Below are 25,825 nucleotides of genomic sequence, written 5' to 3'. Positions count from 1 at the left end.
AACTAAATGCTATATTAATCTATGATTAGAAACATTCCATTACTCATCTAACATATAATTTTCCTCAGCCCCGTGTGTTTTATAACTAGTTTGCTGGTGAAACATCAAACAATAAACTTTATTGTGTGCAGTGGAATAAAGTCTATCTAATCGTCAATATAATAGAAGAAACCAAACTAAAAAATTTGATGAATTTTGAAAACTATTGAAAGGAAAACTTTCTTCTCAATAATTTACATTTTTGAATGAGCAAGGTTTTAAAAACACAGCTTTTTACAAAAGCAATGTCTATGTCTTAACTGGAAAATGCCCCTTTCCTTGGTCTCTCCACCCTGTCCCCTCCCTTCTCTATTTACTTTGGCTTATAAGCTTGCCTGACGTCCAAACCCAGAAGAACTAACTAGTTTTGTTCCTTTTGTCTCATACTGATGGGTACTGCTTGAGAGAGGGTTTCCAGGCCAAGATAGAGAAACCATAGTTAGAGATGTTTTTTCAGGACATTCTATCTGAGTGCAAGGAATTAAAAACCTATACCACTAACCAGTTTTGGCTCTAGGCAAAATATGTGAGGCAGATAGAAGTTTTTATCCTTGTTGTGTCCAGTGGTTCTCTTTCCTATTCCAAATCAGCCCGGCTTTTTCCTCTCATAAACTATCTGACCAGAGCACATAGAAATGCAGGAAGTTCCTGTCAGGGAAGAAGAGGCAAACTGGCATCAAGCAGGAATGGCAAGGGTTAGGGTACAATGACCAGGAAGGGGATGGAGTGGTTCCCAGACCAAGTCAGAGGGTAGGAGGCAAAACTCATGTTCCTATTTAGATAGAGATGTACGGTCAAGGGATTTACTGATCAAAGAATGAGGACATCACCACCACAGGGCAACAGGGTTCTCAGGGCAGGTCTAGGCAAGATACCTCCTTAAGAAGAATCAAGCAAAGAAAAGTCTTCCTAGGGGAAACTGGAGGGTAAGAAAGCAAGCCTGGCAATTGCTCAGTGGGATTCAGGGATGGACTCGCTTCCTTCAGGGCCACTCAAAGAAGGCTTGAAAATTTGGCCAAGGAGTGAGTCAGTAATCTGCCTGCATGGGTTAGGTGTTTAATGATCACATGGCACCTGAAGTATGAATCCAAGCTCCAGGCATGGTAGTTGTGAGAGCAGCAAAATTTTCTAGCCTCTACTTGCTGGTGGGGCTGGAGTGCCAGGATTATATTGGCCCTGGCCAAGGCAAAACTGACCCTGGGACCTGCAGGGATGATGGATACTATTTCTCCTCTATACCCTAATCACTACAAAACTGTACTAGGTAATTAGCAGTGTAACATAAATTTATGCCAAAATATTGCTTCTCCAGTGGGATACTTGCCTGTTGTGACTTAGAGAGTTGTAGAATTAAAGGTGTCCCCATTTAGTGGACTTTCTGGCCACAATGAAGGGTGAAGGAGATTTGGTAGAAGTAGGAAGGGGAGCAAGGGAAATGTAAATACCCCTTATAATTTTTATTCTAAAGTTGTCACATAAGTTAATGACTGACCTTATGTTGTTAGAAACATTTAGTTAGCATGTGTGTTCATTTGTTTGTTCAATAACAAATCTAATTGTTTATTACCTGTTATGTGTTAGGCTCTGTTCTGGTGTAGGAATTATGAAAATGCTTTTCTTGCCCTTGAGGAGCCCAGAGCAGTAAAAAAGAATATCTTAGTTTCCCAGGGCTGCTATAACAAATTACTATAAACTGGGTGGCTTACAACAACAGAAATTTATTCTCTCATGGTTCTGGAGGCCAGGTGTCTGGAATCAAGGTGTCCACAGAGCAGTGCTCCCACTTATCGCTCTAGGAGAGAATCCTTCCTAACCTCTTCCAACTTTTGGTGGCTCAAGGCCTTCCTTGGCTTATGGATGTATAACTCAAACCTCTGCCTCTGTCTTTACATAGATTTCTTATCTTTTTGTGTCTACTCTTCTGTTGCTTATAAGGACATTTGTCATCGGAGTTTAGGGCCCACTTTGATAATCCAGGATGATCTTACCTCAAATTCCTTAACCTAAATATGTCTGAAAAGATCCTTTTTCTAAATAAGGTCATATTCACAGGTTCTGTGTTTCGGACATGGACATGCCTTTTTGGGGGCCGTCATTCAGCTCACTAGGAAGAGACAGGTACACAAACATTTTACTCTGCCCATTAATAGAGATGATAGCTTAGGTATGTACAAGGTGCTGTGTGGACAGAGAAGCAGTTGTCAAAGCTGAAGTTGCTCATGAAGAAATGATTAAATACCTAGAACTACACAAACAGAATGATAAAGGGCTAAACACTAATTTTATACCTTTATCTGGATTCTCAGTAAATTCATTCTGATTTCCTTTAGGCTGAGCTTGTGACCTTTTGCTCCTTTCCAAAGCTTACTTGCTTTATTTGTTTATTGATGTAGAACTCCATAACATAAAGTTAACCAGTATAAAGTGTACAATTTAGTGGTGTTTAGTATGTTCACAGTGTTGTGCAGCCACCACCACTTTCTAGGTGCAAAACATCTCATCACCCCAAATGGAAATCCCATATCCAAAAAGAGTCACTCGAAATCCCCATTGCCTCCAGCCCCTGGCAACCACCAATCTGCTTTCTGTCTCTATGGAGTTACCTATTATGGATATTTTATATAAGTGGAATCCTTCAGTTTGTAACCTTTTGTATTTGGCTTCTTTCATTCATTGAAATGTTTTTGAGAATCATCCACATTGTAGCATGTGTTACTACTTCATTTCTTTTTATGGCTCAATAATATTCCATTATGGCTATGCCACATTTGTTTATCCATTAATTAATGGATAAATAAACATTTACTTTGTTACTGTGGTAGTTAGGTTCAGATGTCAACTTGGCCAAGTGAAGGTACCTAGTTCTATTGCTGTGGACACGAGCCAATGGCATGTGAACCTCATCTGTTGCTGATTACATCTGCAGTTGGCTAGGAGGCATGCCTGCTGCAATGAGTGATGTTTGATTTAATTGGCTGGAAGCTTAAATGAGAGAGGTCAGTGTAGCACAGCCCAAGCAGTTCAGCAGACCACATCTCAGCACTTGCAGCTCAGCCCAGGCCTTTGGAGTTGCAGAAAGGAATTGCCCCAGGGAAAGTTGTTGGAACCCAGAGGCCTGGAGAGAAGGCCAGCAGAGATCACCCTGTGCCTTCCTGCGTAAGAAAGAACCTCAGTTGAAAGTTAGTTGCCTTTCCTCTGAAGAACTACATGTTTTTAACAAAACAAATCCCCTTTTATTAAAAACAAATCCATCTCTGGTGTGTTGCATTCCGGCAGATAGCAAACTAGAATAAGTTACCCCTTTTGGATATTGTAAATAGTGCTACTTTGAACATTCTTGTATCCATAGCTTGAAAAGTAAGATTTTTCTAGAAATCATAAATTGCTTTTTAACATTGTAGAAGATTATTCATAGTCTTGATGACCATTTCAGTGTTCTTATCATCTATCTTTATTTATTTATCTTTTTTTACTTCTTTATTCACTGTCCAAATCACTCTGGATCATCTATCTCTAAAAAGATATCTGGGGTGATGCGAAGGTGGCTTAGTGGCAGAATTGTCGCCTGCCATGCTGGAGACCTGGGTTTGATTCCTGGTGCCTGCCCATGCAAATAAAAAGGGTATCTGTGAGGTACACAGACTGAGTGGTTAAGAAATACCTCAGGTCTATTCTTTTTTCCTTTTGTTTTTAAATTTTGTATTAGAGAAGTTGTGGGTTTACAGAACAATCACACATAAAATACAGAATTCCCATATTCCACAACACTTGCATTGGTGTGGAAAATTTGTTACAATTAATGATAACACTTTTTTTTAAATTCTATTATTTTTAATGTTAGTTATGTTTATTATAATTAAGATTATTGTGCTGATTTGAAATTGTTATGTACCCTAGAAAACCTTATCTTAATCCTAATCCAATCTTGTGGGGGCATACCTATTGTTTTGAGTGGGGACTTTTGACTAGGTTGTTTCCAGGGAGATGTGCACCACCCAATTGTGGGTGGGACCTTTGATTAGATGGAAATGTGACACTGCACATTTAAGAAAGATCTTAATTAGTTTACTGGAGTCCTTAAAAGAGCCGATACAGAGAGCAGACACCTAGATACAGGAAGTAGCAGATGCAGGCAGAAGTACCTTGGGTACTAAGCAAAGACTCACAGAAATAGCCAGGACCTGGAGAGAGATAACACAGAGAGCAGAGAGATGGAACAGAAGGTGACAGACCTTTGGAGATGCTAAGCTAAGAGTTAAAACCCAGAATTGCCCTGAAGAAGCTAAGTAAGGACTACAGACATTTACAGAGAAAGCCCTGGAATCAGAGCCGTTTGAAACCAGCAGCTTGGAAAGAAGGACAGCAGATGTCGCCATGTGCCTTCCTATGTGACAGAGAAACCCTGGATGACATCAAACTTTTCTTCAGAGTCAAGGTATCTTTCTCTGGATGTCTTACTTTGGACATTTTCACAGCCTTAGAACTGTAAATTTGTTATCTAATAAATCCCCTTTGTAAAAGCCAATCCATTGCTGGTATATTGCATTCTGGCAGCTTTAGCAAACCAAACAATTATTAAAGTGGTACTATACCTATTGCCCATAGTTAATGGAGGGGTATTTCCCCCATATTTCTGATCTATTTTTTTCATGCATGTCTTTATTTTGTTACTCATCTATGCATACACTGGATAAAGGAAGTGTTAGTCATGATTTTTACAATCTCATGGGCACATGATAAAATCTATATAGTTATACAATCATTATCAAAGATCAAGGCTACTGGGTTACAGTACAACAATTTCCCTTCTGGCTTTTCTAATACACTAGAAACTATAAAGGAATATCTATAAAATGGGTTCATGGTCATAATCTTTTCTTAAATCCTAATTTTTCAGTTACCTCTCCTCGATCTCATTTGACCATCCTCTCAATCTTCAGGGTTATTAGGGCAATGACCATTTGAGACTCTTTGTGCTAGAAAGGGGTGTTGATCTAATGGGGTAGAGGAATGAAACTGGTTGATGTTCTCAGAGAGATTGGTACCACTGGGTTTCAGGGCTATTATGGCATAGGAGCCATCTGGAGGCTTTAGGTTTCTGAAAAGATAAACTAATAGGTAAAATTTTTGTAGATTCTTAGATAGAGCCCAGAGTATTCATTAAGATTTTCAGGAATACCATTGGTTGAGGCTTAGCATACTGTGGCAATTTGCAATATCTGGTTGAAGTTTGCCTAGTAACTTCCAGGACTTTCTCCAGTCCCTCAAGGGGACTTTGCAAATACTTTTTTAAAATTTTCTGCCCAAAATACTCAGGAATGTGTCTGAGTATTACTTTAACCTGTGCAGAGTAAAAAGATCTCATTCCCTATTCTTGGTTCAATGTAGTTAGGTTGTTTGCCTAGTAACTTTCAGGATGACCTCTCAACCCTATTTGAAACTTCTTAGCCACTGAAACTTTATTTTGTTCCCTTTTTCTTTCCCCTTTTTGTCAAGAAGACATTGTCAATCCCATGATGCCAAGGACAAGCTTATTCCTGGAAGTCATGCCCCATGTAGCCAGGGAGACTTATACCCATGGGTCATTTCTCACATAGGATGGAGGGGAGTGAGTTAACTTGCAGAGTTGGCTTAAAGAGAGAGGCTACAAAAGAGGTTCTCTGGGAGTGACTTTTAGGCATAATTATAAGCAGGCTTAGCTTTGCCATTGCAGAAATAAGTTTCATATTGGCAGGCCTCAAGATTGAAGGCTTGGCTTATTAAATTGAGAGTCACTAATGCTTGAGAAAATATCAGGAATTCCTCTGGTAGGGAAGTTTAATAGGTCCACATTTTTTTCTCCAGTCCCTCAAGGGGACTTTGCAAATACTTTTTAAAAATTTTCTGCCCAAAATACTCAGGAATGTGTCTGAGTATTACTTTAACCTGTGCAGAGTAAAAAGATCTCATTCCCAATTCTTGGTTCTATGTAGTTAGGTTGTTAAAATACACTGACCAGAGTGTTCTATTAGTGTGATACAGAAAATTTAAATTTTGGACAAAATAAATATCTCTTCCTTTGGTTTCACACAGAATTTGTAGTTTTAAAATATAGACAATATCATTCTTTACCCTGTATTCTGATTTACCTTAGTCCTAACCAGATCCACTTCATTCATATCTGTAATTCAAATCTGATCTCTTTTTAGCTTCTTTAATAGTTGCTGTATGGAGTAATACTGACTCTCAGAGCTGCAGAACTCTGAGTTTCAGGTGTCACATTCCTTTTGTCTACTTTATCGATGGACAAGTAAAACATATGGATTAAAAATAAATAAATAATAGTGGGAACAAATATTAAAATAAATTTAGTAGATTGAAATGCTGGTGATCGGTGAAGGAGAGGGGTAAGGAGTATGGTATGCATGAATTTTTTTCTGTCTTTTTATTGATTTTTCTGAATTGATGCAGATGTTCTAAGAAATGATCATGATGAATATACAACTATGTGATGGTAGTGTGAGTTATTGATTTTATAACAGGAACAGAATGATCATATGATAAGAATGTTTGTGTGTGTATGTGGTTATGTATCATAAATAAAAAATAAATTAATTAAAAAAAGAAAAGGGAGGGGTAAGGGGTGTGATATGTATGAATTTTTTTCTGTTGTCTTTTTATTTCTTTTTCTAAATTGATGCAAATGTTCTAAGAAATGATCATGATGATGAATATGCAACTATGTGATGATATTGTGAATTACTGATTATATATGTAGAATGGAATGATCACTTGTTAAAAAAAAGAACTGAGACTGCTGTAAGAGCTTATAATCTAGGAACATTTAAAATGAGCCTTATTGAACATTCTGTACTCTTTAATCATTGATTGTCCAATCTCTGCCCATTTTCTTTCTCCTTACAACCTATGCTCTTGGATTCAATTCTCAGAGTTTGCTCATTATAATTAGTTTAGATTAGTGATACTGTACATTATTTGTCCTTCGCTTCTGAGTTATTTCACTCAACGTAATATCTTCAAGGTTCATTCATCTGGTTGTATGCCTCATGACTTCAGTCCATTCTGCTGCCATAAAATATTCCATCATGTGTATATACCACAGTTCATCCTTCTTTTCATAAGTCAATGTTCCCTTAGGCTCCCTCCATCCATTGACAATCACGAATAATGCTACCAGAAACACCAGTATGCAAATGTCTATTCATGTTCCCGCTTTCAGTTCTTCCAAGTACATAAGTGGGATCATATGGCAACCCTACACTTAGCCAGCTGTGGAACCAGCACACTGCCCTCCAGAGGGGCTGCACCTTTCTACTTCCCAACTCACAGTGAATAAGTACATCTTTCTCCACTTCTCCAGTGCTTGTATATTTTTGTTTCTTTTTAAAATAGCTTTATTCATACATCATCCATCCTGAGTGTACAATCAATGGCTTCTGATTTAATCACATAGTTATGCATTTACCACCACATTCTATATGTAAACATTTCCATTTCTTCCAACAAAAATCCTGTACCCCTTTCTTTTTTTTTTTTTAAAGGAAAGACAGAGAGAAGGAAGGAAGGATAGAAGGAAGGAAGGAAGGAAGAAAGGGAAACATTTTTAAACATTTTCTTGTTTTATTGTATTCTGTTTCTCCGTTTTTGTTACATGGGCTGGGGCCGGGAATCGAACCGAGGTCCTCCGGCATAGCAGGCAAGCACTTTGCCCGCTGAGCCACCGCGGCCCGCCCCTCTTTTTTTTTTTTTTAATTAATTTTTAAATTAAAAAATATATATGAAAAGAAACACAAACATTCTTAACATATGATCATTCCATCTACATATATAATCAGTAATTCACAATATCATCACATAGTTGCATATTCATCATCATGATCACTGTATGCCTTTCTTATATCCCCCTCTTATTGACATTTAGCTTTGGTATATTGCCTTAGTTACATGTTGAGGTGGTTAGATTCAGGTGTCAACTGGGCCAGGTGAAAGTGCCTAGTTCTGTTGCTGTGGACATGAGCTAATGGCATGTGAAGCTCATCTGTCACTGATTACATCTGTGGTTGGCTAGGGGGAGGGTCTGTTGCAATGAATGATGCTTGATTTAATTAGCTGGATGCTTAAATGAGAAAGCTCAATGCAGCATAGCCCAAGCAGCTCAGCATATCTCATCTTAGTACTTACAGCTCAGCCCAGGCCTTTGGAGACCAAGAAAGGAAGCACCCCGGAGAAAGCAGTTGGAACCCAGAAGCCTAGAGAGAAGGCCAGCAGAGATCACCCTGTGCCTTCGTCCTTAAGAGAGAACCTCAAATGAAAGTTGGCTGCCTTTCCTCTGAAGAACTATATGTTTTTTTGGTTTTGTTTTTGTTTTTTGCATGGGCAGACACCAGGAGAACTATACTTTTTTTTTTTTTTTTGCATGGGCAGGCACCGGCAATCGAACCCGGGCCTCTGGAATGGTAGGCAAGAACTCTGCCTGCTGAGCCACCATGGCTCGCCCTCTACATTTTTAACTAAATAAATCCCCTTTTGTTAAAGCCAATCCCTCTCTGGTGCGTTGTATTCTGGCAGCTTTGGCAAAGTAAGCATATGTAATGAAGGAATATTACAATGTTACTGTTAACTATAGACCCTAGTTTGGATTAATTGGTTTTTCCCCCATATTCATTCCATTAAAAAAAATATGTAATGTTTCATATATTTGCATGTCATCCTTGTGCAGGGGCCATGCTTCTTCTCAGCATCGTTTCAATTTTAGTATATGTGCTGCTGAAGCGAGCATAGGCCCATTCCTTTTGTGATTGGGAATAGAAGGAAGGTCCTGAATTTCCCAGCATCCTTCCTTTCTTATCATATGATAACTATGTATTTAAAAAAAAACAGTTTTATTCACATACCATGCAATCCATCCTAAGTGTTCAATCATTGGCTCCTAATATAATCACATAGTTATGCATTCACTACCACAATCTATATAAGGACATTCTAATTTCTTCTGAAAATAAAGAAAAAAAAATCCCATACCTCTCCCTTATATCCCCCTACTATTTAAATAATTAGCTTTGGTATAGTGCCTTTGTTACAATTAATGAAAGAATATTACAATGTTACTGTTAACTATAGAACTTATTTGCATTAATTGTATCTTCCCCATATACCACCCCATTAACACCTTGTAATAGTGACATACATTTGTTCTAGTTCATCTAAAAACTTTCTTATATTTTCATAATTAACCACCATCATTGACTACTCTATGTTTGCTGAGTTATACAGTTCCAGTTTTTATCCTCTGACTTTCGTTTTTGGTGACATATACAACCCTAATTTTCCTCTTTCAGCCATACACTCAGCTTTGTTAATTATACTTATGATACTGCGTTATGCCATCATACAGTATTGTGCTATTCATTTCTGAACTTCTATAATCAACCTTATTGAACATTCTGTACTCCTTAAGCATCAATTGCCTGATCTCTGACCTCTTTCTATCTCCTGATAGATAATCTATGCTCCCAAATTTAATTCAGAGTTTCATCATTATGGTTAGTTCCTCTTACTGAGACCATACAATATTTGTCCATTGTTTCTGGCTTATTTCACTCAACATAATGTCCTTAAGTTCATCCAGGTCATTGCATGCATCACAATTGCATTCCTTCCTGCAGCTGCAAAATATTCCATTGTATGTTGTTTTGGTTTGCAAGCTGCCCAAATGCAATATACCAGAACTAGGATGGCTTTTAAAAAGGGGAATTTAATAAGTTGCAAGTTTACAGTTCTAAGCCTAAAAATATGTCCAAACTAAGGCATCCAGGGAAAGATATCTTAATTCAAGGAAGGTCAATGGGTCAGGAACACCTCTGACAGCTGGGTAGTCACATGGCTGGCATCTGTTGGTCCTTTTTGCTCCTGGACTCCTTTGCTTTCAGCTTCTGTTCCTATGGGGTTCCCTCACTTTGATTCTCCAGAGCTGGCTTTCATCTCTTGGCTTCCCTTGACTTTCTCCAGGTTCTGGCTTGCTTAATATCTTATGGTGATGTCTGCTGGACTCCAAGTATCTCCAAACATCTGTGTCTCTGTTCTCCAAGTATTGCATCTGTGTCAGCTCTGCTCTGAAGTTTCTATTAGCTCTCTCTCTGTGGGTTCTGATTGCTCTCTCTAAAATGTCTCCTCTTTTAAGGGACTTTGGTAAACTAATCAAGACCCACCTGGAATGGGTGGAGTCACATTTCCATCTAATCAAAGGTCACAACCATAACTGGGCACATCACATCTCTGTGGAGATAATCTAATCAAAAAACTAGGCTTAGTTTCTTCATTACTGAAATAAGTTTCACAAGAACAAGCTTCAATATCAAGGGCTTGGCCTATTAACTTGGGAGACTCTAATATTTAAGAGAAATATCAGGGATTTCCCAGTAACTATATATTTTTGACAATGAAAAGAAAAAGGATACTTAGTGTTTTAGTCAGGGTTCTCTAGAGAAACAAACCAACAGGAGATTTATAAAGGTGTCTCATGCAACCTTGGGAATGAAAGAGTCCAAAATTCAGAGTACAAAATAGGGCAGTCTGTAAGCTGGCGACTCCAATGGAGGTTCTTGACGAACTCCACAGGAGAAGCTTGTTGGTTGAAGAAACAGTGAAAATTCTCTTTTCCATTAAAAGCTTCAACTGACTGCCTCAAACCCAACTGATCGGATTATATTGTTTGCTGGCGATGTGCCATTAGTTGATTGTAGGTGTCATCAGCCACAGCTGTAATCAACTGACTGATGATTTAATAAACCAGCCTTCTGGTTTATCAACTATCCATGTAATATCCTTACAGTAATTGTTAGGCCAGTGCTTACCTGACCAGACAACTTGGCACCATCTCCTGGCCAAGCTGACACCAGAACCTAACCATCATACCTAGTGATATGTGATGAAATGATGGTTGATGGGATCAAAATCCAAAAATATCTTCACAGACTCAGGTTACAGGTTGATGCCAACATGAAATTTAACTGGAATAACTATAATGTTCTCTAATTACTGCCCACATCCTTACTACCATTCCACAAAAAAATGAATATAATCAAATAAACAAAAAGTTTGCATAATCTCAGAAAGGGGATGATGAGATGCAGTTCAGTAGCAGTTGATACACAAAATAACTTAGGAGTTTTACTGAGGTGGTAATACGGGAATATTTTTAAAAAATGCAAAATTAACAGAAACTTAGAATTTCCTCTAGAATGAAGGAAGCTCTTCTCTGCTTTTAGATCCATCTTTCTGGGTACCACACTTTAAGAACACCATAGGCAAATTAGCTACTTAATGTTCATCCAGGTTATGTGTGTATGATTGTAGAAATGGAGCATGTTTATCTTGGAGAAAATGGGAAGGAAAAAACCTTTTTTGAATGTTGATGAAATTCTGCTGTAAAGCTCTAAGGTAGAAATCAGACCAGAGAATAGTAACTACAAGGAAAATTAATTTTAGTTCTTATAGGAAGATCAACATTCCAATAGATAGAATATGAGTTAGGTCCTTTTGGGAGGTAATGAATTCTCCGGGAATAATCAAGCATAATATTAATGACCATTGCTTGGGGATGTTGAAAGGGGATTCAAATCTCAGATGAGATAATATTGACCAACGCCAATATAGCAATTTTGACTGTCCCGGAACAATTCTGAGCACTTTACATGTTTTATTTCATGTAATCCTTTAACTACTCTTTTGAAGAAGGTACTCTTTTACAATGAAACTGCAGTATAAAGGCCAAGGACGCAAAGCTACTAGGTGGAAACTGACGCCAAAGTCCATGCTCTTAACAACTTTACTGTAGTGCAACTGTATGTCTGCTATAGTATACTTTATTTAGTGCAGATTCCTGCATTTACTGAATCCATGGAATTTTAGGGGAGGTGAAAAGAAATTTATATTTCCTACCACTTCTGACTCTTCTACCTGATTTTGAAAGCTTCCAGCCTGGCAAGATATAATGAACTGAGAATACATCACCTATCCCTGCTTCAACATCTAAGTTTGGTCTTCAGCTGGATATATAAGAATTGTATAGTTGGGGACCGCAAGCAGACGCAAAAGGAATAAGAAGGTGATGTAGAATGGATGCCTTTGTTGGGAAGTGGAGGGCTGAATTAGACTTGCTGCCTCTTCAAATACCAACTTAGGAAAATGGGGCAGCCCTGATGCTGATTTAATACCATTAGTTAAAGAAAGATGACAATGCACATTTTGTTTCTGCAGATTTACTCATCCTTCAATTTTTTCTATTCTATCTATTCCATAAAAAAAATCTACAATGCTTTCTACAGGATGCAAGGTGAACTCTCTAATCCACCATAAAGTTTACAAAATTTCTTTAGGAGATGAGGGTGCCTCATCCTAGAAATGTCTGCTGCAGGTACATTCTACTTGCTCTTTTAGTGGCCAAGGTAGCAATGTATTTAGTTCATTGCCAAACAAACCCCATTTCCCCTTTAAAAAAATCTATGTACTAGGATTTTTCCAATCTAAAGTTAATGAGAAACACCAACCAAAAAAAAAAAAAAAAAGAATCTCACAGGTATTTTCTTACTAAACTGAGAAATCCAGAAAATGGTCCTGCTATTAGGACAAACAACAACAACAAAAAAAAGTAGAAATTACCTGGCTCCCCTCACAGTGGTTCAGAATTTATAAATGGTAGAAAATACATTTACCTTACCTGAAGTAGATTTCGTTTAAATTTATAAATTCACAAAATTGAAATGGCTGTGAGATGCCTAAGGTCATCAGTAATTTTCTATGTGAGTATGCACAGTACAGTAATTTAGCACTGAAACAGTTTGTAATATTAGCAGGATTAGTAGATTATAAATGTAATTATATGAATGAGGAGATAAAATATGTTAGCCTATCTATAACCTTTCAGACACAATGACTTGTGAGAGAGAAATTAGAGAGGAGAAGAGAAAAGTGGGAGAGAGAAAAGATTCCACAAATTCTGTTTTTTTTTCCTATAACCCTAATAAAAGAAGGCAGACTCGGTGATATCTGACCTTTAAAAACTCTTTAGCCTGACTACACAGGGATGTTGGGAGCACTAACTCGCTGAAGCTGGCAGAGAGTTTTCAAGTTTCCCTGTGCATTATTTATTCTTTGGTTCACCAGTTAAATTCCCTTTTAATTTGATCATATTTGGAGAGATGCCAGAGCGATGATGCAAGATTCAATTAACATGAGTTCCAAGTAAAACCACAAGCTATTGTTTTAAGGGGAAATGATTGGGGTAGTTTTAAAAATGTAGGAGTAATTGTGTGTGTACATGTACATGGTATTCTTTAGATTAACCTGATTGACTCCCTTCACTAAAAAGAAGGAAACTGAATCACAAAGAGATTCATTGATTTTTTCAATATAGAACAGTTAATTATTGATATTAATAGATTTCCACTGGCATTAAAGGTCTTAATTTCAAAATACTCTATCATAATCTCTGACATTTTAGGTTGAGGATGATGTTAATATTTGAAGGCTGAGTCGGATGTGACTGAATAACTTTTAAATGTTACTCTTTTGGTGAAAGGCTTGTGTGTTTTACCTCTCCTTTGTCATTGGGTTTCAGATTTCAAGTATTGCTTGACTACGAAAAAAAAATCCTCCTAGGAACACCTCCTTCCCATATCATTTGTTTATATATTACTCCTTCATTCATCAGTTGATGACTTCAGGGGAGAGAGAGAGCCACAAAACCAAGTATAATGGTATTTTCCGTAGCACTCCAGAGGAATTAAAAACCACCTCTTTTTTTGAGAGGCAGTCTAACAGAAGGGTATAGCACACAGGTGCTGGAGGCATTGCTGAGATTCCAAATCCTGGCTCCACCTTTACTAACTCCTTGCAAAACTCATATGTAGTTATGAAGACTGAATGAGTTAATATATGTAAAGCATTTAAAATAGCATCTGGCATATGGTGAATACTACATAAGAGTATTTTGTTTATTCTTTGCTGCATTTGTCTTTACTGTCTATAAAATAGTAATGTAAATTCATAAAGTATTTCAGAAAAACTAGACAGAGGGAAATAATTTAAGCAAGATCTATTTTGTTTGTGGATGCAATACCCATTTCCCTTTTCCTCTTCCTAAATGTGTCAAGACTTTTATTTGGATGTTCATCTCTTCTCCCTTGTAGCCTATGTGGTATTTGGGAAGCTAACTTCATTTCCAGATGCAGGGGTAGGCTAGGATTGGTGTAAACCAATTCAGCACATTACATTTCACTGGCATTTGTTACTGGCTCAGGAGTGATCACATGATCTAAACCAGTTGCATCTGAATGAATTCCAGGATTCATGCTTGGAATAGGGAGCTCACTTCCCCACTGACAGCATTTAATGAAGCACAGCCCTCTTTATGGCTGGCAGTCAAACTAAATCAATAAAGGGCTTCATTCAGTCTTATGATAAGCCAACACCTGGGATGGCCAAAAAGAGAGAAGGGAAAACGCAGGTCTTTAAGATGGTATTGCCATCTCACTGAATCAATAGATCCTTTTACTTTCATTTTTCTCATTATATAACCCCCAAAGTCCCTTTTTATTGTTTAAGCTAGTTTTGAGCTGGATTTTCTGTTTGGAGCTGTAATACTCAAGAAAGTAAAAAAAGAGTCAACAACCACAATGAATGACTATGGAATAGTTGCTACATGACAAGCACTGCCCAAAGGTAGTAATCTTTACAATCCTGAGAGACAGATAACATGATTCTCATTCCCTACCAAGGTGCGGGTCTTTGAATGCCATGTACACAGTGTCATGGCTGCAAATGTTATACTTCTAACATGGTCTTTTTATTTTTTTCCAATTTATGCTAATATCTTTGCAGAAAACAAATTTATAAAACCTACTTAGGGTCCCCCTTCCCTGCTTCCCCCAGTTTAATTTATCAATTAAATATAAGAGATATTAATTTGGGCACAACTAGACTGAAACTTAACCGCTGATTATGGCCTTAATATATTTATGTTTTGATTTTTAGTTTGTTTGAGGGTCTTAATTTATTTTTCCTTGATTGCAGGTTTAAAATGAAAATCTGGTTTGCTAGGATTTGAATGCTTATTGCTTTTTCTTTTTCATGTATTGTAACCAAGGCATTTGACTCATTTGCAGTAGAAAACTTTGGCAGAAAGTCAAACTATCTTTGGTTCTTTACATACTTTGGGCTTTGAAACAAATGCTTTGAAGATTTATCCATCAGGAATGAAGATCTTTTTTTCTCTAATAACAGTCAGTGTGTAATCAGGACACAGAAATCATATGTAATTTGACATTAAGAATTCTTAACTAATAATAGGTGATGACCTATGGAGGGATAAAGCTAGCTCAAAAGAATATTCTAGGTCTCAGGGTGGGTATCAAAGGCATGAATAAATGTTAAAAGGGCCATCCTCTACAAGGCTGGGATTCAGAGCATATTGGAGAAGGTAAGGTTATAGCCCCCGGATGCTGGGTCTCTGTGTTGCCCAGGCCAGGGATGATTCACAGAACTTGGGCAAACAGTAAACACTCCTCCGAAGTGTGGGTGGGTCAAGGCCTGGAAGGCAACTTCTGGGACACTTATGAGACTCGCTGGAAAGCTGTCAACAGGAGTGCCACTGAAACTTGAGAAGTCATTCATGTAGGCACCGCTGAAACTTGATGGAAGTAAATGCCAGAGGATGTATCCTATGCATGCAGCTGGTAGTCATGAGATAGGAAAAGAGAAAAGTCAAAGAGAAAACACCAGAACCAGGAAAAGAAGCCCTGTTCCTCTTGCAGTGTCCCTCTAGCAACCTATACTGACACAGCATAACGTACTCACTGCAAAGGAGAGATACTTACAGGTTCCATCTATCTCTATTTTTTGCAGAGCAGACAATAAAGAGTGGCTTTAGAGCTAAGAGGCAATAAATTTTAAACAGTACACTTGAATGTAGGGGGTTAGCTTTCATTATACCCTGTTATGCCAACATTCAGCAGTTGTTTTTATTTAAGTATATTACCTATGCTACTTAAAGGTAGATAAAGTAGGTGTTAACTATATATTTTTTCAGGTATGATCCACACCAAGACTTGGGGCTCCCCAAATCCTCTTTGACTGGTGTCTGATATAGGTTAGACCTTTTTATAACATAACACTTTCACTGTCATTAAAATGTAACTACTCATGAAAGATAACCATTACATTGATAATAGTCATTAAACCTTAAGGTGACGGAAGTCATCTTAGTGACAACTACTGATGAAGGAAATGAGTTTTTGAGGAACTAGGATGAAGAAGAGGTTACTGAAGAGGAAATGGGCTAAGAACGAAGAGGCTAGGAGTATAAAAGACAGTTTGTTCATTTCTTAATCTTGTCTAACTGATTTCATGGAGAAGAGGCAGGGGATATGAATGTTAAGAATAGTGGAGATTTTGCAGAAATGCATTATTGGGAACTTTGTACATGATTCAGTGGCTTAGATATGCTGTATTGAAGTGAAATTATGAATGACTGAATGATTGTAGAAGATGGTAATGCCTCTAATGCACAGTGTGAGTGAAAGGAAGTAAGACTATGTGATGTCGAAGATACCATCCAGCTCTCACACACCAGTAATTTATTGTACTATTTCTTGGCATAATCGAATTTTTCACACATGGACTTGTTTATTAGGAATGAGGACCCAGGAGAAAAAAAGGAGGTAAAGCAAAGGTAAAGGTGGGAAAAGGAAGTTTAGGTATAAAAATCGTCACATGGAGGTGGACTCCATTCACTGTTCTAGAAGTACTCTGTTTTGAGAGCAGAGGCCATGTTTTGTACATTTCTTCCCAGCACCCAGAAATGCTATACCTATGCTAGGCACTTGTTGATATTTCCAGTATATGAAGGAATCTAGTATTGAGGTTTGGGACCTAACCGGTAACAGTATAATAGTTCTCCTCCATAAGAACTATCCTATTATTACTGCTGAATAGTTGGCTTTACAGGATATGCTTATATCACTGAAGGAAGAATTTCTTATTTGGCATTATATGTTAGGGAAAACTTCCTCTAGCAATAAGAATCTTATTTGAAGAAAAAGAAGCCAAAGGATTTAGAAATTCACTCTTCTCTTGAACTGAGTTCTACCCAGAGACATGAGGAAACTATGAATAACTTAGTCCTACTCACTTATAAGAATTATGATGCTAGATAGTAAACAAATAAACCTTTTGACAATATTCAGAACAATCTAATATTATCACTAGCAGTACTTAGGGCTTTCTTCCAAGATCCTCAAAGAAAGTAATGATTCCAAATGAGAGAGATGAAAATAAGTATTAATGAAGAAAAAGAAAACATATTTATTAAGTAACTTCCTTGTGTCAGGCATCATACTAGTTTCTGTATACAAATAAATTATCTTACTGAATTGTCTCATCCACACTATGAGGTAGATTTTATTGTCAATATAGATGAGAAAACAGGCTCTAGGCTGACACAGCTAGCCACTGAGCCAAAAGTTGAATCAAGGCTTGTCTAACTCTGGAGCCCATGCTTTTCCTACATGACGTAGTCTGTTAAGAAGAGAATGTATACTAATCATGACCAGAGGAAAATTCATTTCGTTAGTGTAGGCCTAAATGTACTAGTTTGAATTTGTTATGTACTCTAGGAAAGCCATGCTCTTTTAATTCAATCTCATGGGAGTGGACATATTGTTGGGCGGGACCTTTTGATTAGGTTGTTTCCATGGAGATGTGACCTTGCTCATTCAGGGTGGCTCATAATTCACTTACTGGAGTCCTTTAAGAGAGAGAGAATTTTTAAAGAAAGCACAGATACTTGGAGACAGAAACACTCTGGGAGATGCTAAGCAATGACCCAAGAACCTGAAGGACCCCAGAACCTGGATAGAGCCAAAAGAAGCTAAGAGATGAAATCTAGAGTTTGTTCCAGAGAAGTTAAAAGAGGACCCTGCAGACACTAAGAGAAGATCCACAGGACACAGGAAGAAAGCCACTGAAATCAGAAATAGAAAGCAACAAACCGGAGCAAAACCCATCAGACTGCCAACCACATGCCTTCCCAGCTGACAGAGGTGTTCCATATGCTGGCAGCCTTTTTTCAGAGTCCGGGTATCATCTTATTGATGCTTTAAATTTGGACATTTTCATGTCCTTAGAACTGTAAATTTTAATCTAATAAACCCCTTTTATAAAAGCTCATTACTACTAGTATATTACATTCCAGCAGCATTAGCAAACCATAACAGCATAAAACTTGGATTTCCTCTAAGAGCAGAGAAAATTTCCATGAGGTTTGAGTTGTGGCTCCCAATAAGAGTGGCTTAGATGGAGTCAGAGCTTGTGAGAGCAGCTGTCAAGACAAGAACCACAGTTTTAGACTAATTTTAGATGACCTCTGGTAGGGTGCGGTGGTGTAGATTTTCTCCAATTGAGTTTTCTTGTGAAAGGGAGGAAGCTGTGGTCTGGTGGAGCCACAGCTGGAATAGCTTTGGAGCCTTGTAAATTGTTGAAGATAAAAGTATCTTAAACATTTTATTTTGTTTCTATCAACTAGAGGAGGCACCTTCTGCATGCCACATTCTGAGACTTTAGAGGAAATGGTTATTTAATAGGTAAAGTCTGGAATTAAATAGAATAAGTTGCTGTATACCCTATGTGGGATACAGAAAAGAAGAAAACATTATCATCTAATCTAATAAAAGGAAAGAGATTATAGGTAGGAAGATCAATTGGGGATAATTTTTTGGCTGTATAATTGGCAGGATTTGGGGACTGACTGAATGTGGGAAACCAAGGAAAGAGAGGAGTTGGTAATGCCACTAATTGGGTCACGGGGAAGTTGGTGACATAAGGGACTGAGAGTAACAGCTGTGCCAGGCACCATGCTGGCTACTGAATACAAATGTTTGATCTCAGTGAATCTTCTCAATCGCACTAGCACCCAGGTGAGAGGATGTAAAAGGAAGAACAGGACCATGGTGATGGAGAAGAAATGTTCAGTTTTTCAGAAGTTGATATTTAGAAGCCAGTAAAGCATCCACATGGAGATGTCTAGCAAGTAGTTAGATATGCGATTTCTCAAGATTTGGGTTCACCCATAAAATATTAAGAATGCAAATCCTACCAAGGGCTGAGGAGAAGATTTTAACTGAAGTTCTGTATCTTAATCACCATTGCCTTTTGAAATGTTTTGACAAATGGTATATCAAATTGAGCTCTCAGAGAGAGTGCCCTCTCTTCTTTTTTAGCCTCAGATACATGGTTAAAGTCTTGAGTGTAGTACTTCTGTCTGAACATATGTTTATGTTAATGAGAAAATGTACTTATCCTTATGTAGGAGGAAAAATGTCTTATTCTTCTGACATATGATAAGATGCAGTATGAAGCTTCAAAATTTCAGACATTATTGGTAGAATATTTGAAGACAAAGAAGTTCATTCCTTCAACTGGTAAGAAGATAAAAATAAAAAATACTGAATTCTAACAACTTTTTAGGTTAATTTTAAGCTTACTAAAGGTATGACTGAAAACTTTTGAGACGTTATAAAATACACAGTATTTAAACTAATAAGCAGAAGAACTGGGAGCCATACACATATTTTTTGCTTCCTTAACTGATTTATTAGATGAACTGAACTTGGCACTTCTTTCCTATTACTGTCTTTCATCTGTGCTATGTGAATTTTTCCCTGTTCCTGAATGAAATTTAGGTCAATTCCAAAATGTTTCTAGATTCCTTTCTATTTTTAATGTAGTCTGATTTCAAGTTTTGAAAAGTCCAGTTCTATATAAATCAAACTTTAAACCTTATTCTGACTTGGCCTGACTTGGACTTAGAACCTACAGTGAGGAAAGGGGGCGGAAAGGTGGCTTGATAGGCCTCAACACTCTTTTCCTACCCAACTCTACTGCTCCCAGTCCTCTCTCTCATTGTGGTACCTCTGGTCTTACAGATTTGGGGGTGGGGTTGGAGGAGGAAGAGACAGATGGCACTGAAAATGTAGTAATGGTCTGCTGGGGTGGTCGTCTTACTTTGTGGGCCTTTGTGTAGGGCAGATGTCCACTTGTTTGTGAGATTCTTATCCTGCCCATCGGTAGTTTGAGCAAAGCAGTCTCTTATCTGACTTCTTACTGTTGCTCCTCAGCTGCTGTTTCAACCATATATTATACACAGACTCTTTGAATCCTTGTGTTAGATGTGGTTACCACCCATAGTGTCCACTTGGAGCACCAGAACACTCATCTTTGCTCTGCTGAACTCTAGTAAGTTTGAGACACTTCCACAGCAACTGATTCTTCTTTCTCTGCTTTCAGATTCAGCCCCATGTCACCCTCTTGCCCTTAAACTTTTCCAAATAGGAGTCTCTACGCCTCACCAACTTCAGTGGATACAGGTCAGGCTCTCTAAAAGATCCCCTGAAGGTTTTCTCTTCATTTGACCTTATGGTTTGTGTGTGTGTGAATCTTCTCCGTGTGCTACCATGAGGATAGAGGAAAATGCACTGTGCTCTGATTACTCTCTCTGAATAACAATCCTTTCCCCCAAAATCCTGTTAGGATTCATCATCTTATCTCCTTTTATTTTTTGAAAACTGAGTTTATGGATCAGCTTTTTCAGTGCCTCTTCAGCAAATTCATAGATATGTGGGCTCATAAAGTAGTTCTCTGCTTTGGGGCCTCAGATGAAAATCAGGCAACAGGAAAAAGCCCACTCATCCTTACACATAAGTAATTTTACTATTGAGGCAGTTTAATCACAAAGTTTAGATAGAGGCTATATCTAGAAACATGGCAAGGTGGCTCAATAGACTTGTTTTCTCAGTATCACCTCAGTCAATATGGTCAGACCAGTTTATGTGTAGAATTAGTCCCAGAGTCTTTCATCATTCTTTCGGGGAGGTTCCCACCAACAAGCAAGTGGATAGATTGGTGAATGGGAATTATTTTGTAGGCCAGGGCCAACAGAGGAGATAATTTACAAGAGGTATGCTTAAGAGCTCTTAGGCCTTCTTTCCAGAAAGCCTAAAGCAAGGGGCTTCACTTAGCCTCCATCAGCCTCTGGTGGTCTGTGTTCCTGATCCTCATATAATGACCCAATTCTAATCTACTCAGTTCTTAATTTTGGCATGGGCAGCCTGTGTTGCTGGGCTATTTCTGATTTACTCCTGATTTCAATGATCATCATTCCCAATCCTGGATTTACAATCTGGGCCTGGTTGCTACTCCTCTCTTGCTTACTTGCTGATGTTTGTGGCCTTTGATTTACTTCACCATGGTTCATACTGTTGTAATGATTCAGCAAGAAGGACCCTGACGCTGCTTTCACAGACTCCACACAGCTTACCTACTGGTCAAGATTTCAAAGTGAGTGTCTCTCTAATACCAAAAGCCTCTTCTTTAGCTTCATATTTACTGTCACTGAAACCAGTTTTAAATCATGGGAGAAAACATAGTTTTGCCTTCTCTCCAAAAACACAACTTCTGAAAGGTAATGGCAGGATTAAGTCCTGATAGAGGCCCAGAAACGTGTTTCTCTTCTATGTATTTATACTGTGTGGGCTGCAGCCCACAGCCTATAAAGCAGTCTGTGGCAACATGATGGAAGAGATCCACATTCTGGAATGACTAAAAAACAAAAAGCTCTCTTCGTCCATAGCCTGGCATTTCCTCAAGAGATAGGAGAATAGACTGTCATAACTTGGACATGATAGAAACTATCAATATGGACCAGCACATAGGAGAAGGAAGCTGGGAAGGGGCAGAATGGATATAGAGATGGCCTTCTGCAGGCAGCTGGGTGTCTAATGCACAGAGCTCATAAAGCATGATATACACAGAGGGGCTTAGGCAGGTACTGATTATTGAGCCTGGCTCAAAAAAGAGCCAAATTATTCCCCAGGCAAAGGCCCTAGTACTCGCTGGTGATGAGGAAAAACATTACCTGCTGTCAAAAGTTTCTATTACTCAAGCCAAGAGTACCCAGATGATTAATGTATGGACTGTTGTCCATGATGAAGCTTTTACCAAACCATGTAAAATGAGAAGGATAAAGATAATAGTCATTTTTCCTGTAAAGCTATATTTGTTCACTTTAAAGAGCTATTTTTATTCTGAGATTAATTTTTCCTACTTTTTTGGCATTAAAATATGCCCTTAAAAATAAAATGACAGTGTTTGTGGATGATAGTTATTGGTTTTTATGTCTTTGCTTAGCAAATTAAAGATTGATGAGATTATATTGATTGCCGAAATTTTGTGAAAATATTACTAATTCAAAAAATCCAAAAGTTTTGGAAGCTCTGATTTAAGCCACACAATATCCAGTGATGTGTACTAAAATTGACAAAGAAACAGGAAACTTAATCAGGAAGAGACCTACTGTGTCCTTTGGATGGTGGCAGATTATGGGACAAAAGTGGCATCAAAGTCCAGACCTAGTTCTCTAAGCCAACTACAGGAGCTGAGCCTATCACATGTGCCACCTATGGCTTCTAACAATGTCACTCCTGAGTTCCATTTGAAGTTGTTGTTATTGTTATTAATAGTAAATTTGGAAGATGGAAATCAAGTATTTCATAAAAAGCATCATTAAAGAACAAATTATAATTGCATGGTTATAGGTAAAATGAATATTTAATGTTATTATCCTAAGAGTGCAAGCACTTAAAAATACTACTTTATTATTACTAGCAGATTGGTGTCACAAAGCAAGATATGCTAATGAATTGCCTGGTTTACACCGAATCAAAGTCAGTTCCTTTCAGGAAATAATTTTTAATTTCCCCCACTTGGAGTTGATTTTTTTTCCCTCTGTATTCTTCATACTTATTATCCATATTAGAGATACCAGCTGCAGATATGGTAGGTATTGAAAAAGGTAGGTATTGAAAAAGATTCTGAGGCTAAATATGGGCTCAAAGAGAACAGTGCCATGACTGATTATTGAAACCTGCCAAGGACTCATAAGGGAAAGTAGTGGGACAATTTGTCAGTTCAGATCAATTGACGCTTAGCATATACTGTCTCAGATTGTACTTATCTGTTTATTTACACAGAAAATTCTCCCCTTCCACCATGGTTCTTCCTGTGAACTGAATATAAAAGTGGATCATCATAAAGAGGATTGTGTTTTTCCGTAGGAGCAATACTTGAACTGTAGGATGCTTTTCCACCCAAAGACTCAACCTGAAATATATCTTTGAAATAACATACAAAGAATATCTCACAAAAGGAAAAACAGAGCTTGGAAGAATTGAATTCTGTTCTGCTTTAGAATTTAGAAGTGAAAAGAACCATCAAAGTCCTTGCCACTTAACTGTGGTTGGCAAATAAGTAGCATCAGCCTCTCCTGGGAGCTTGTTAGCAGTGTAGAATCTCAAGCCCCACCACTGGCCTTCTGAATCAGAATCTGCATTTTAACAAAATTTCTAGGTGATTCTTAAATACATTTGTTTACTTTATGAGGAAAACCAGGATCCAGAGGGTTAGCAGACAAAATTTATTTTGACCTCAAAATGAGAACAATTTTAGGCCAAGTTTGGAGAGGAGTTCCATACATCCAGGACACAGGGCCTAGCCAAATCATCAAGGGTGTTGAAAGCAATGAATACATAGGAAATGCAGCCAGCTTGTGCCTGTTAAGTCGCTGCAAACTTATAGGACTTCTTTCTGGGAAAGAAGGAGCTGAGCCTATCATAGGTGCCACGTATGGCTTCTAACAATGCCACTCCTGAGTTCCATCTGAAATTGTTGTTATTGTTATTAATAGTAAATTAGAATTATAATTAGGATTAAATTATAGGATTGCCTATAATCCCAAACCAGTGTTGCAGTTAGAGTTGGGATTAATCAGTGGGGAACAAGGCTCTGAAGTATAATAAATAAAAGGCAAAAAAAAAAAAGAAAGAAATGAAGAAAAAAGAAATCATGTCTCTCCTTCCCTCTCTCCACCAAGCTGGAATCTATGTCAGGAGAATTCAAACTCTGGTGAGTTTAGAGGAGTCAGAATATCATTCTGAAATTTGAGGGGCAATGGTGGGAGGCAAAGAATAATCAGCAACAATGAATAATTAGTCACAAGCAGGAGCTGTGGCTTGATGTCAGACAAAGAGGCAGTAGGGTTTGTAAATACTATGTTTTGAAGCATCTGACTGCCTTTGTCCCTTAGATAAGACACTGGTCACATACTATGTGCTTAAAGAAGATAGAATTTATGTTAATCCCTCCCTTGAAAAACAAGAAAATAGAAGTCCAGAGAGATGAAATTATTTACCTAAGGTCACCTGGTTAGTTAGTGGCAGAGCAGGAACTGAATTTGGATTTCTTGATGTCTAGACCACAGTTCTTCCCTTGTAATGCTTCTGTAAAATGGAGTTAAACATATGCTCATATTGATAGTCCAAGGGACCCGAATAATATAAAGAGTGTGTACAGTATTTAAAAAAATACGAATATTGTATTGGATACCCAAGTACATATTAAAGTTTAAAAATTGCATAGGGAGAATTTACACCAATATCAGGATACCAGTTACCTTGGAGAGGGAAGGGAGACAGAGATAAGGCTTTTTGCTCAGTGGTTCTTAACCCAAGACTGTTCATTAAAACCAACTGAGGGAGCTTTTAAAATTCATTGGTGCCTGGATACCACCCCCAGAGGTTCTGATTTACTTGATCTGAGGTAGCTCTTAAGCATTAGAATTTTTAAACTTTCCCTAGCTGATTGTTATATACAGTCAGCATAGTAAAGTGACATTTTATTTCTTTAAAACAAAGATCTTTAAAATATAAAGACTGGAATAGAAAAAAAAACACGAGTATTTGCAATCTATAAAAAAGCGTCTCTATTTTAGCATATACATACTCTATATGGATTAATAAGCACACTATAGTAAACATTTAATTAGAAATACCTTTTTATTTTGTTAGAACAGAGAAGGATGAGGGGGCACATGACTTTGATGGTCTGTATATTTTTTAAAAACACGACTAAATCTTCATTTTATTTAAATTTCCTGCAGCAAACAGAAATTCAGGGGTGTACATCAGGATTAAGAATCAGGAAGCCTGGGTCTGCTGTGCGACCTCCTGCTAGTGATTAACCGTTGTTGAAACTGATGAAAGCGTGGGTGAAGGTGAAGAATGGGTGTTAATTACACTGCCTTGAAGTGGAGCAGCTCCACAAAAGGCTAATCCTGGAAACGTGGAGATTCTTTTTATTAGTTTAACATCCAGTTTGCAAATTCCTATTAAGGAAAGGAGCAATAAGCTAACTTTTACTGGGTGACATTTATTTCTCATCTTCTTTTCACAACCACCCTGTGAATTAGATATTTTTCAGAAGATAAAGCAAGTTCAGAGAGACTAAGTAACTTGGACATGGACATGGAAAGTAGCTGGCAGATCTAGGATTTGAACCCAGGTCTGATTGTCTCCAGGGCCTATGATCTTTGCACACCTGCTATGTTCTCCAGAGTCAGAGAGGCCTGTTAAATCGTGTTTCTTTAAATCCGTAAAAATATGCCTACGCATAATAGATGGCTGACGATATTTAAGAAATGGACAAATGAGTTGCATGTGAAACATCTTTAGGTACATGTCTACATGGCTATATCCTACATCATGGCAGCGTGCAGTGGTCTCTAACAAAATCAATCTAACAAAATCAGTAAGGAATAACATACTAATTTACAAAGTCAAAATATATCAATTCTTTTATGTCCTAAATGAGTTCCATATTAAATAAAAATGTTAAATGTTCA

General features: G+C 37.7%; 1 long non-coding RNA gene and 1 other non-coding gene across 2 annotated transcripts in view; one reads left to right on the top strand and one right to left on the bottom strand.

Annotated features, from left to right (window-relative positions):
* LOC143677675 (uncharacterized) overlaps positions 1 to 25,825 on the top strand; it is a 215,482-nt gene that overhangs the window by 27,341 nt on the left and 162,316 nt on the right. The gene's annotated exons all lie outside the window — the stretch shown is intronic.
* On the bottom strand, positions 8,714 to 8,818 carry LOC143678463 (U6 spliceosomal RNA). Its single transcript, XR_013173272.1, has one exon. It is a non-coding gene; the product is annotated as a U6 spliceosomal RNA (small nuclear RNA).

This window comes from Tamandua tetradactyla, chromosome 3 (genome assembly GCF_023851605.1).
Source record: "Tamandua tetradactyla isolate mTamTet1 chromosome 3, mTamTet1.pri, whole genome shotgun sequence".
Lineage (NCBI taxonomy): Eukaryota > Metazoa > Chordata > Mammalia > Pilosa > Myrmecophagidae > Tamandua > Tamandua tetradactyla.
The sequence above is the reverse complement of the archived record's forward strand: the minus strand, read 5'-3'. Positions and strand labels throughout refer to the sequence as shown.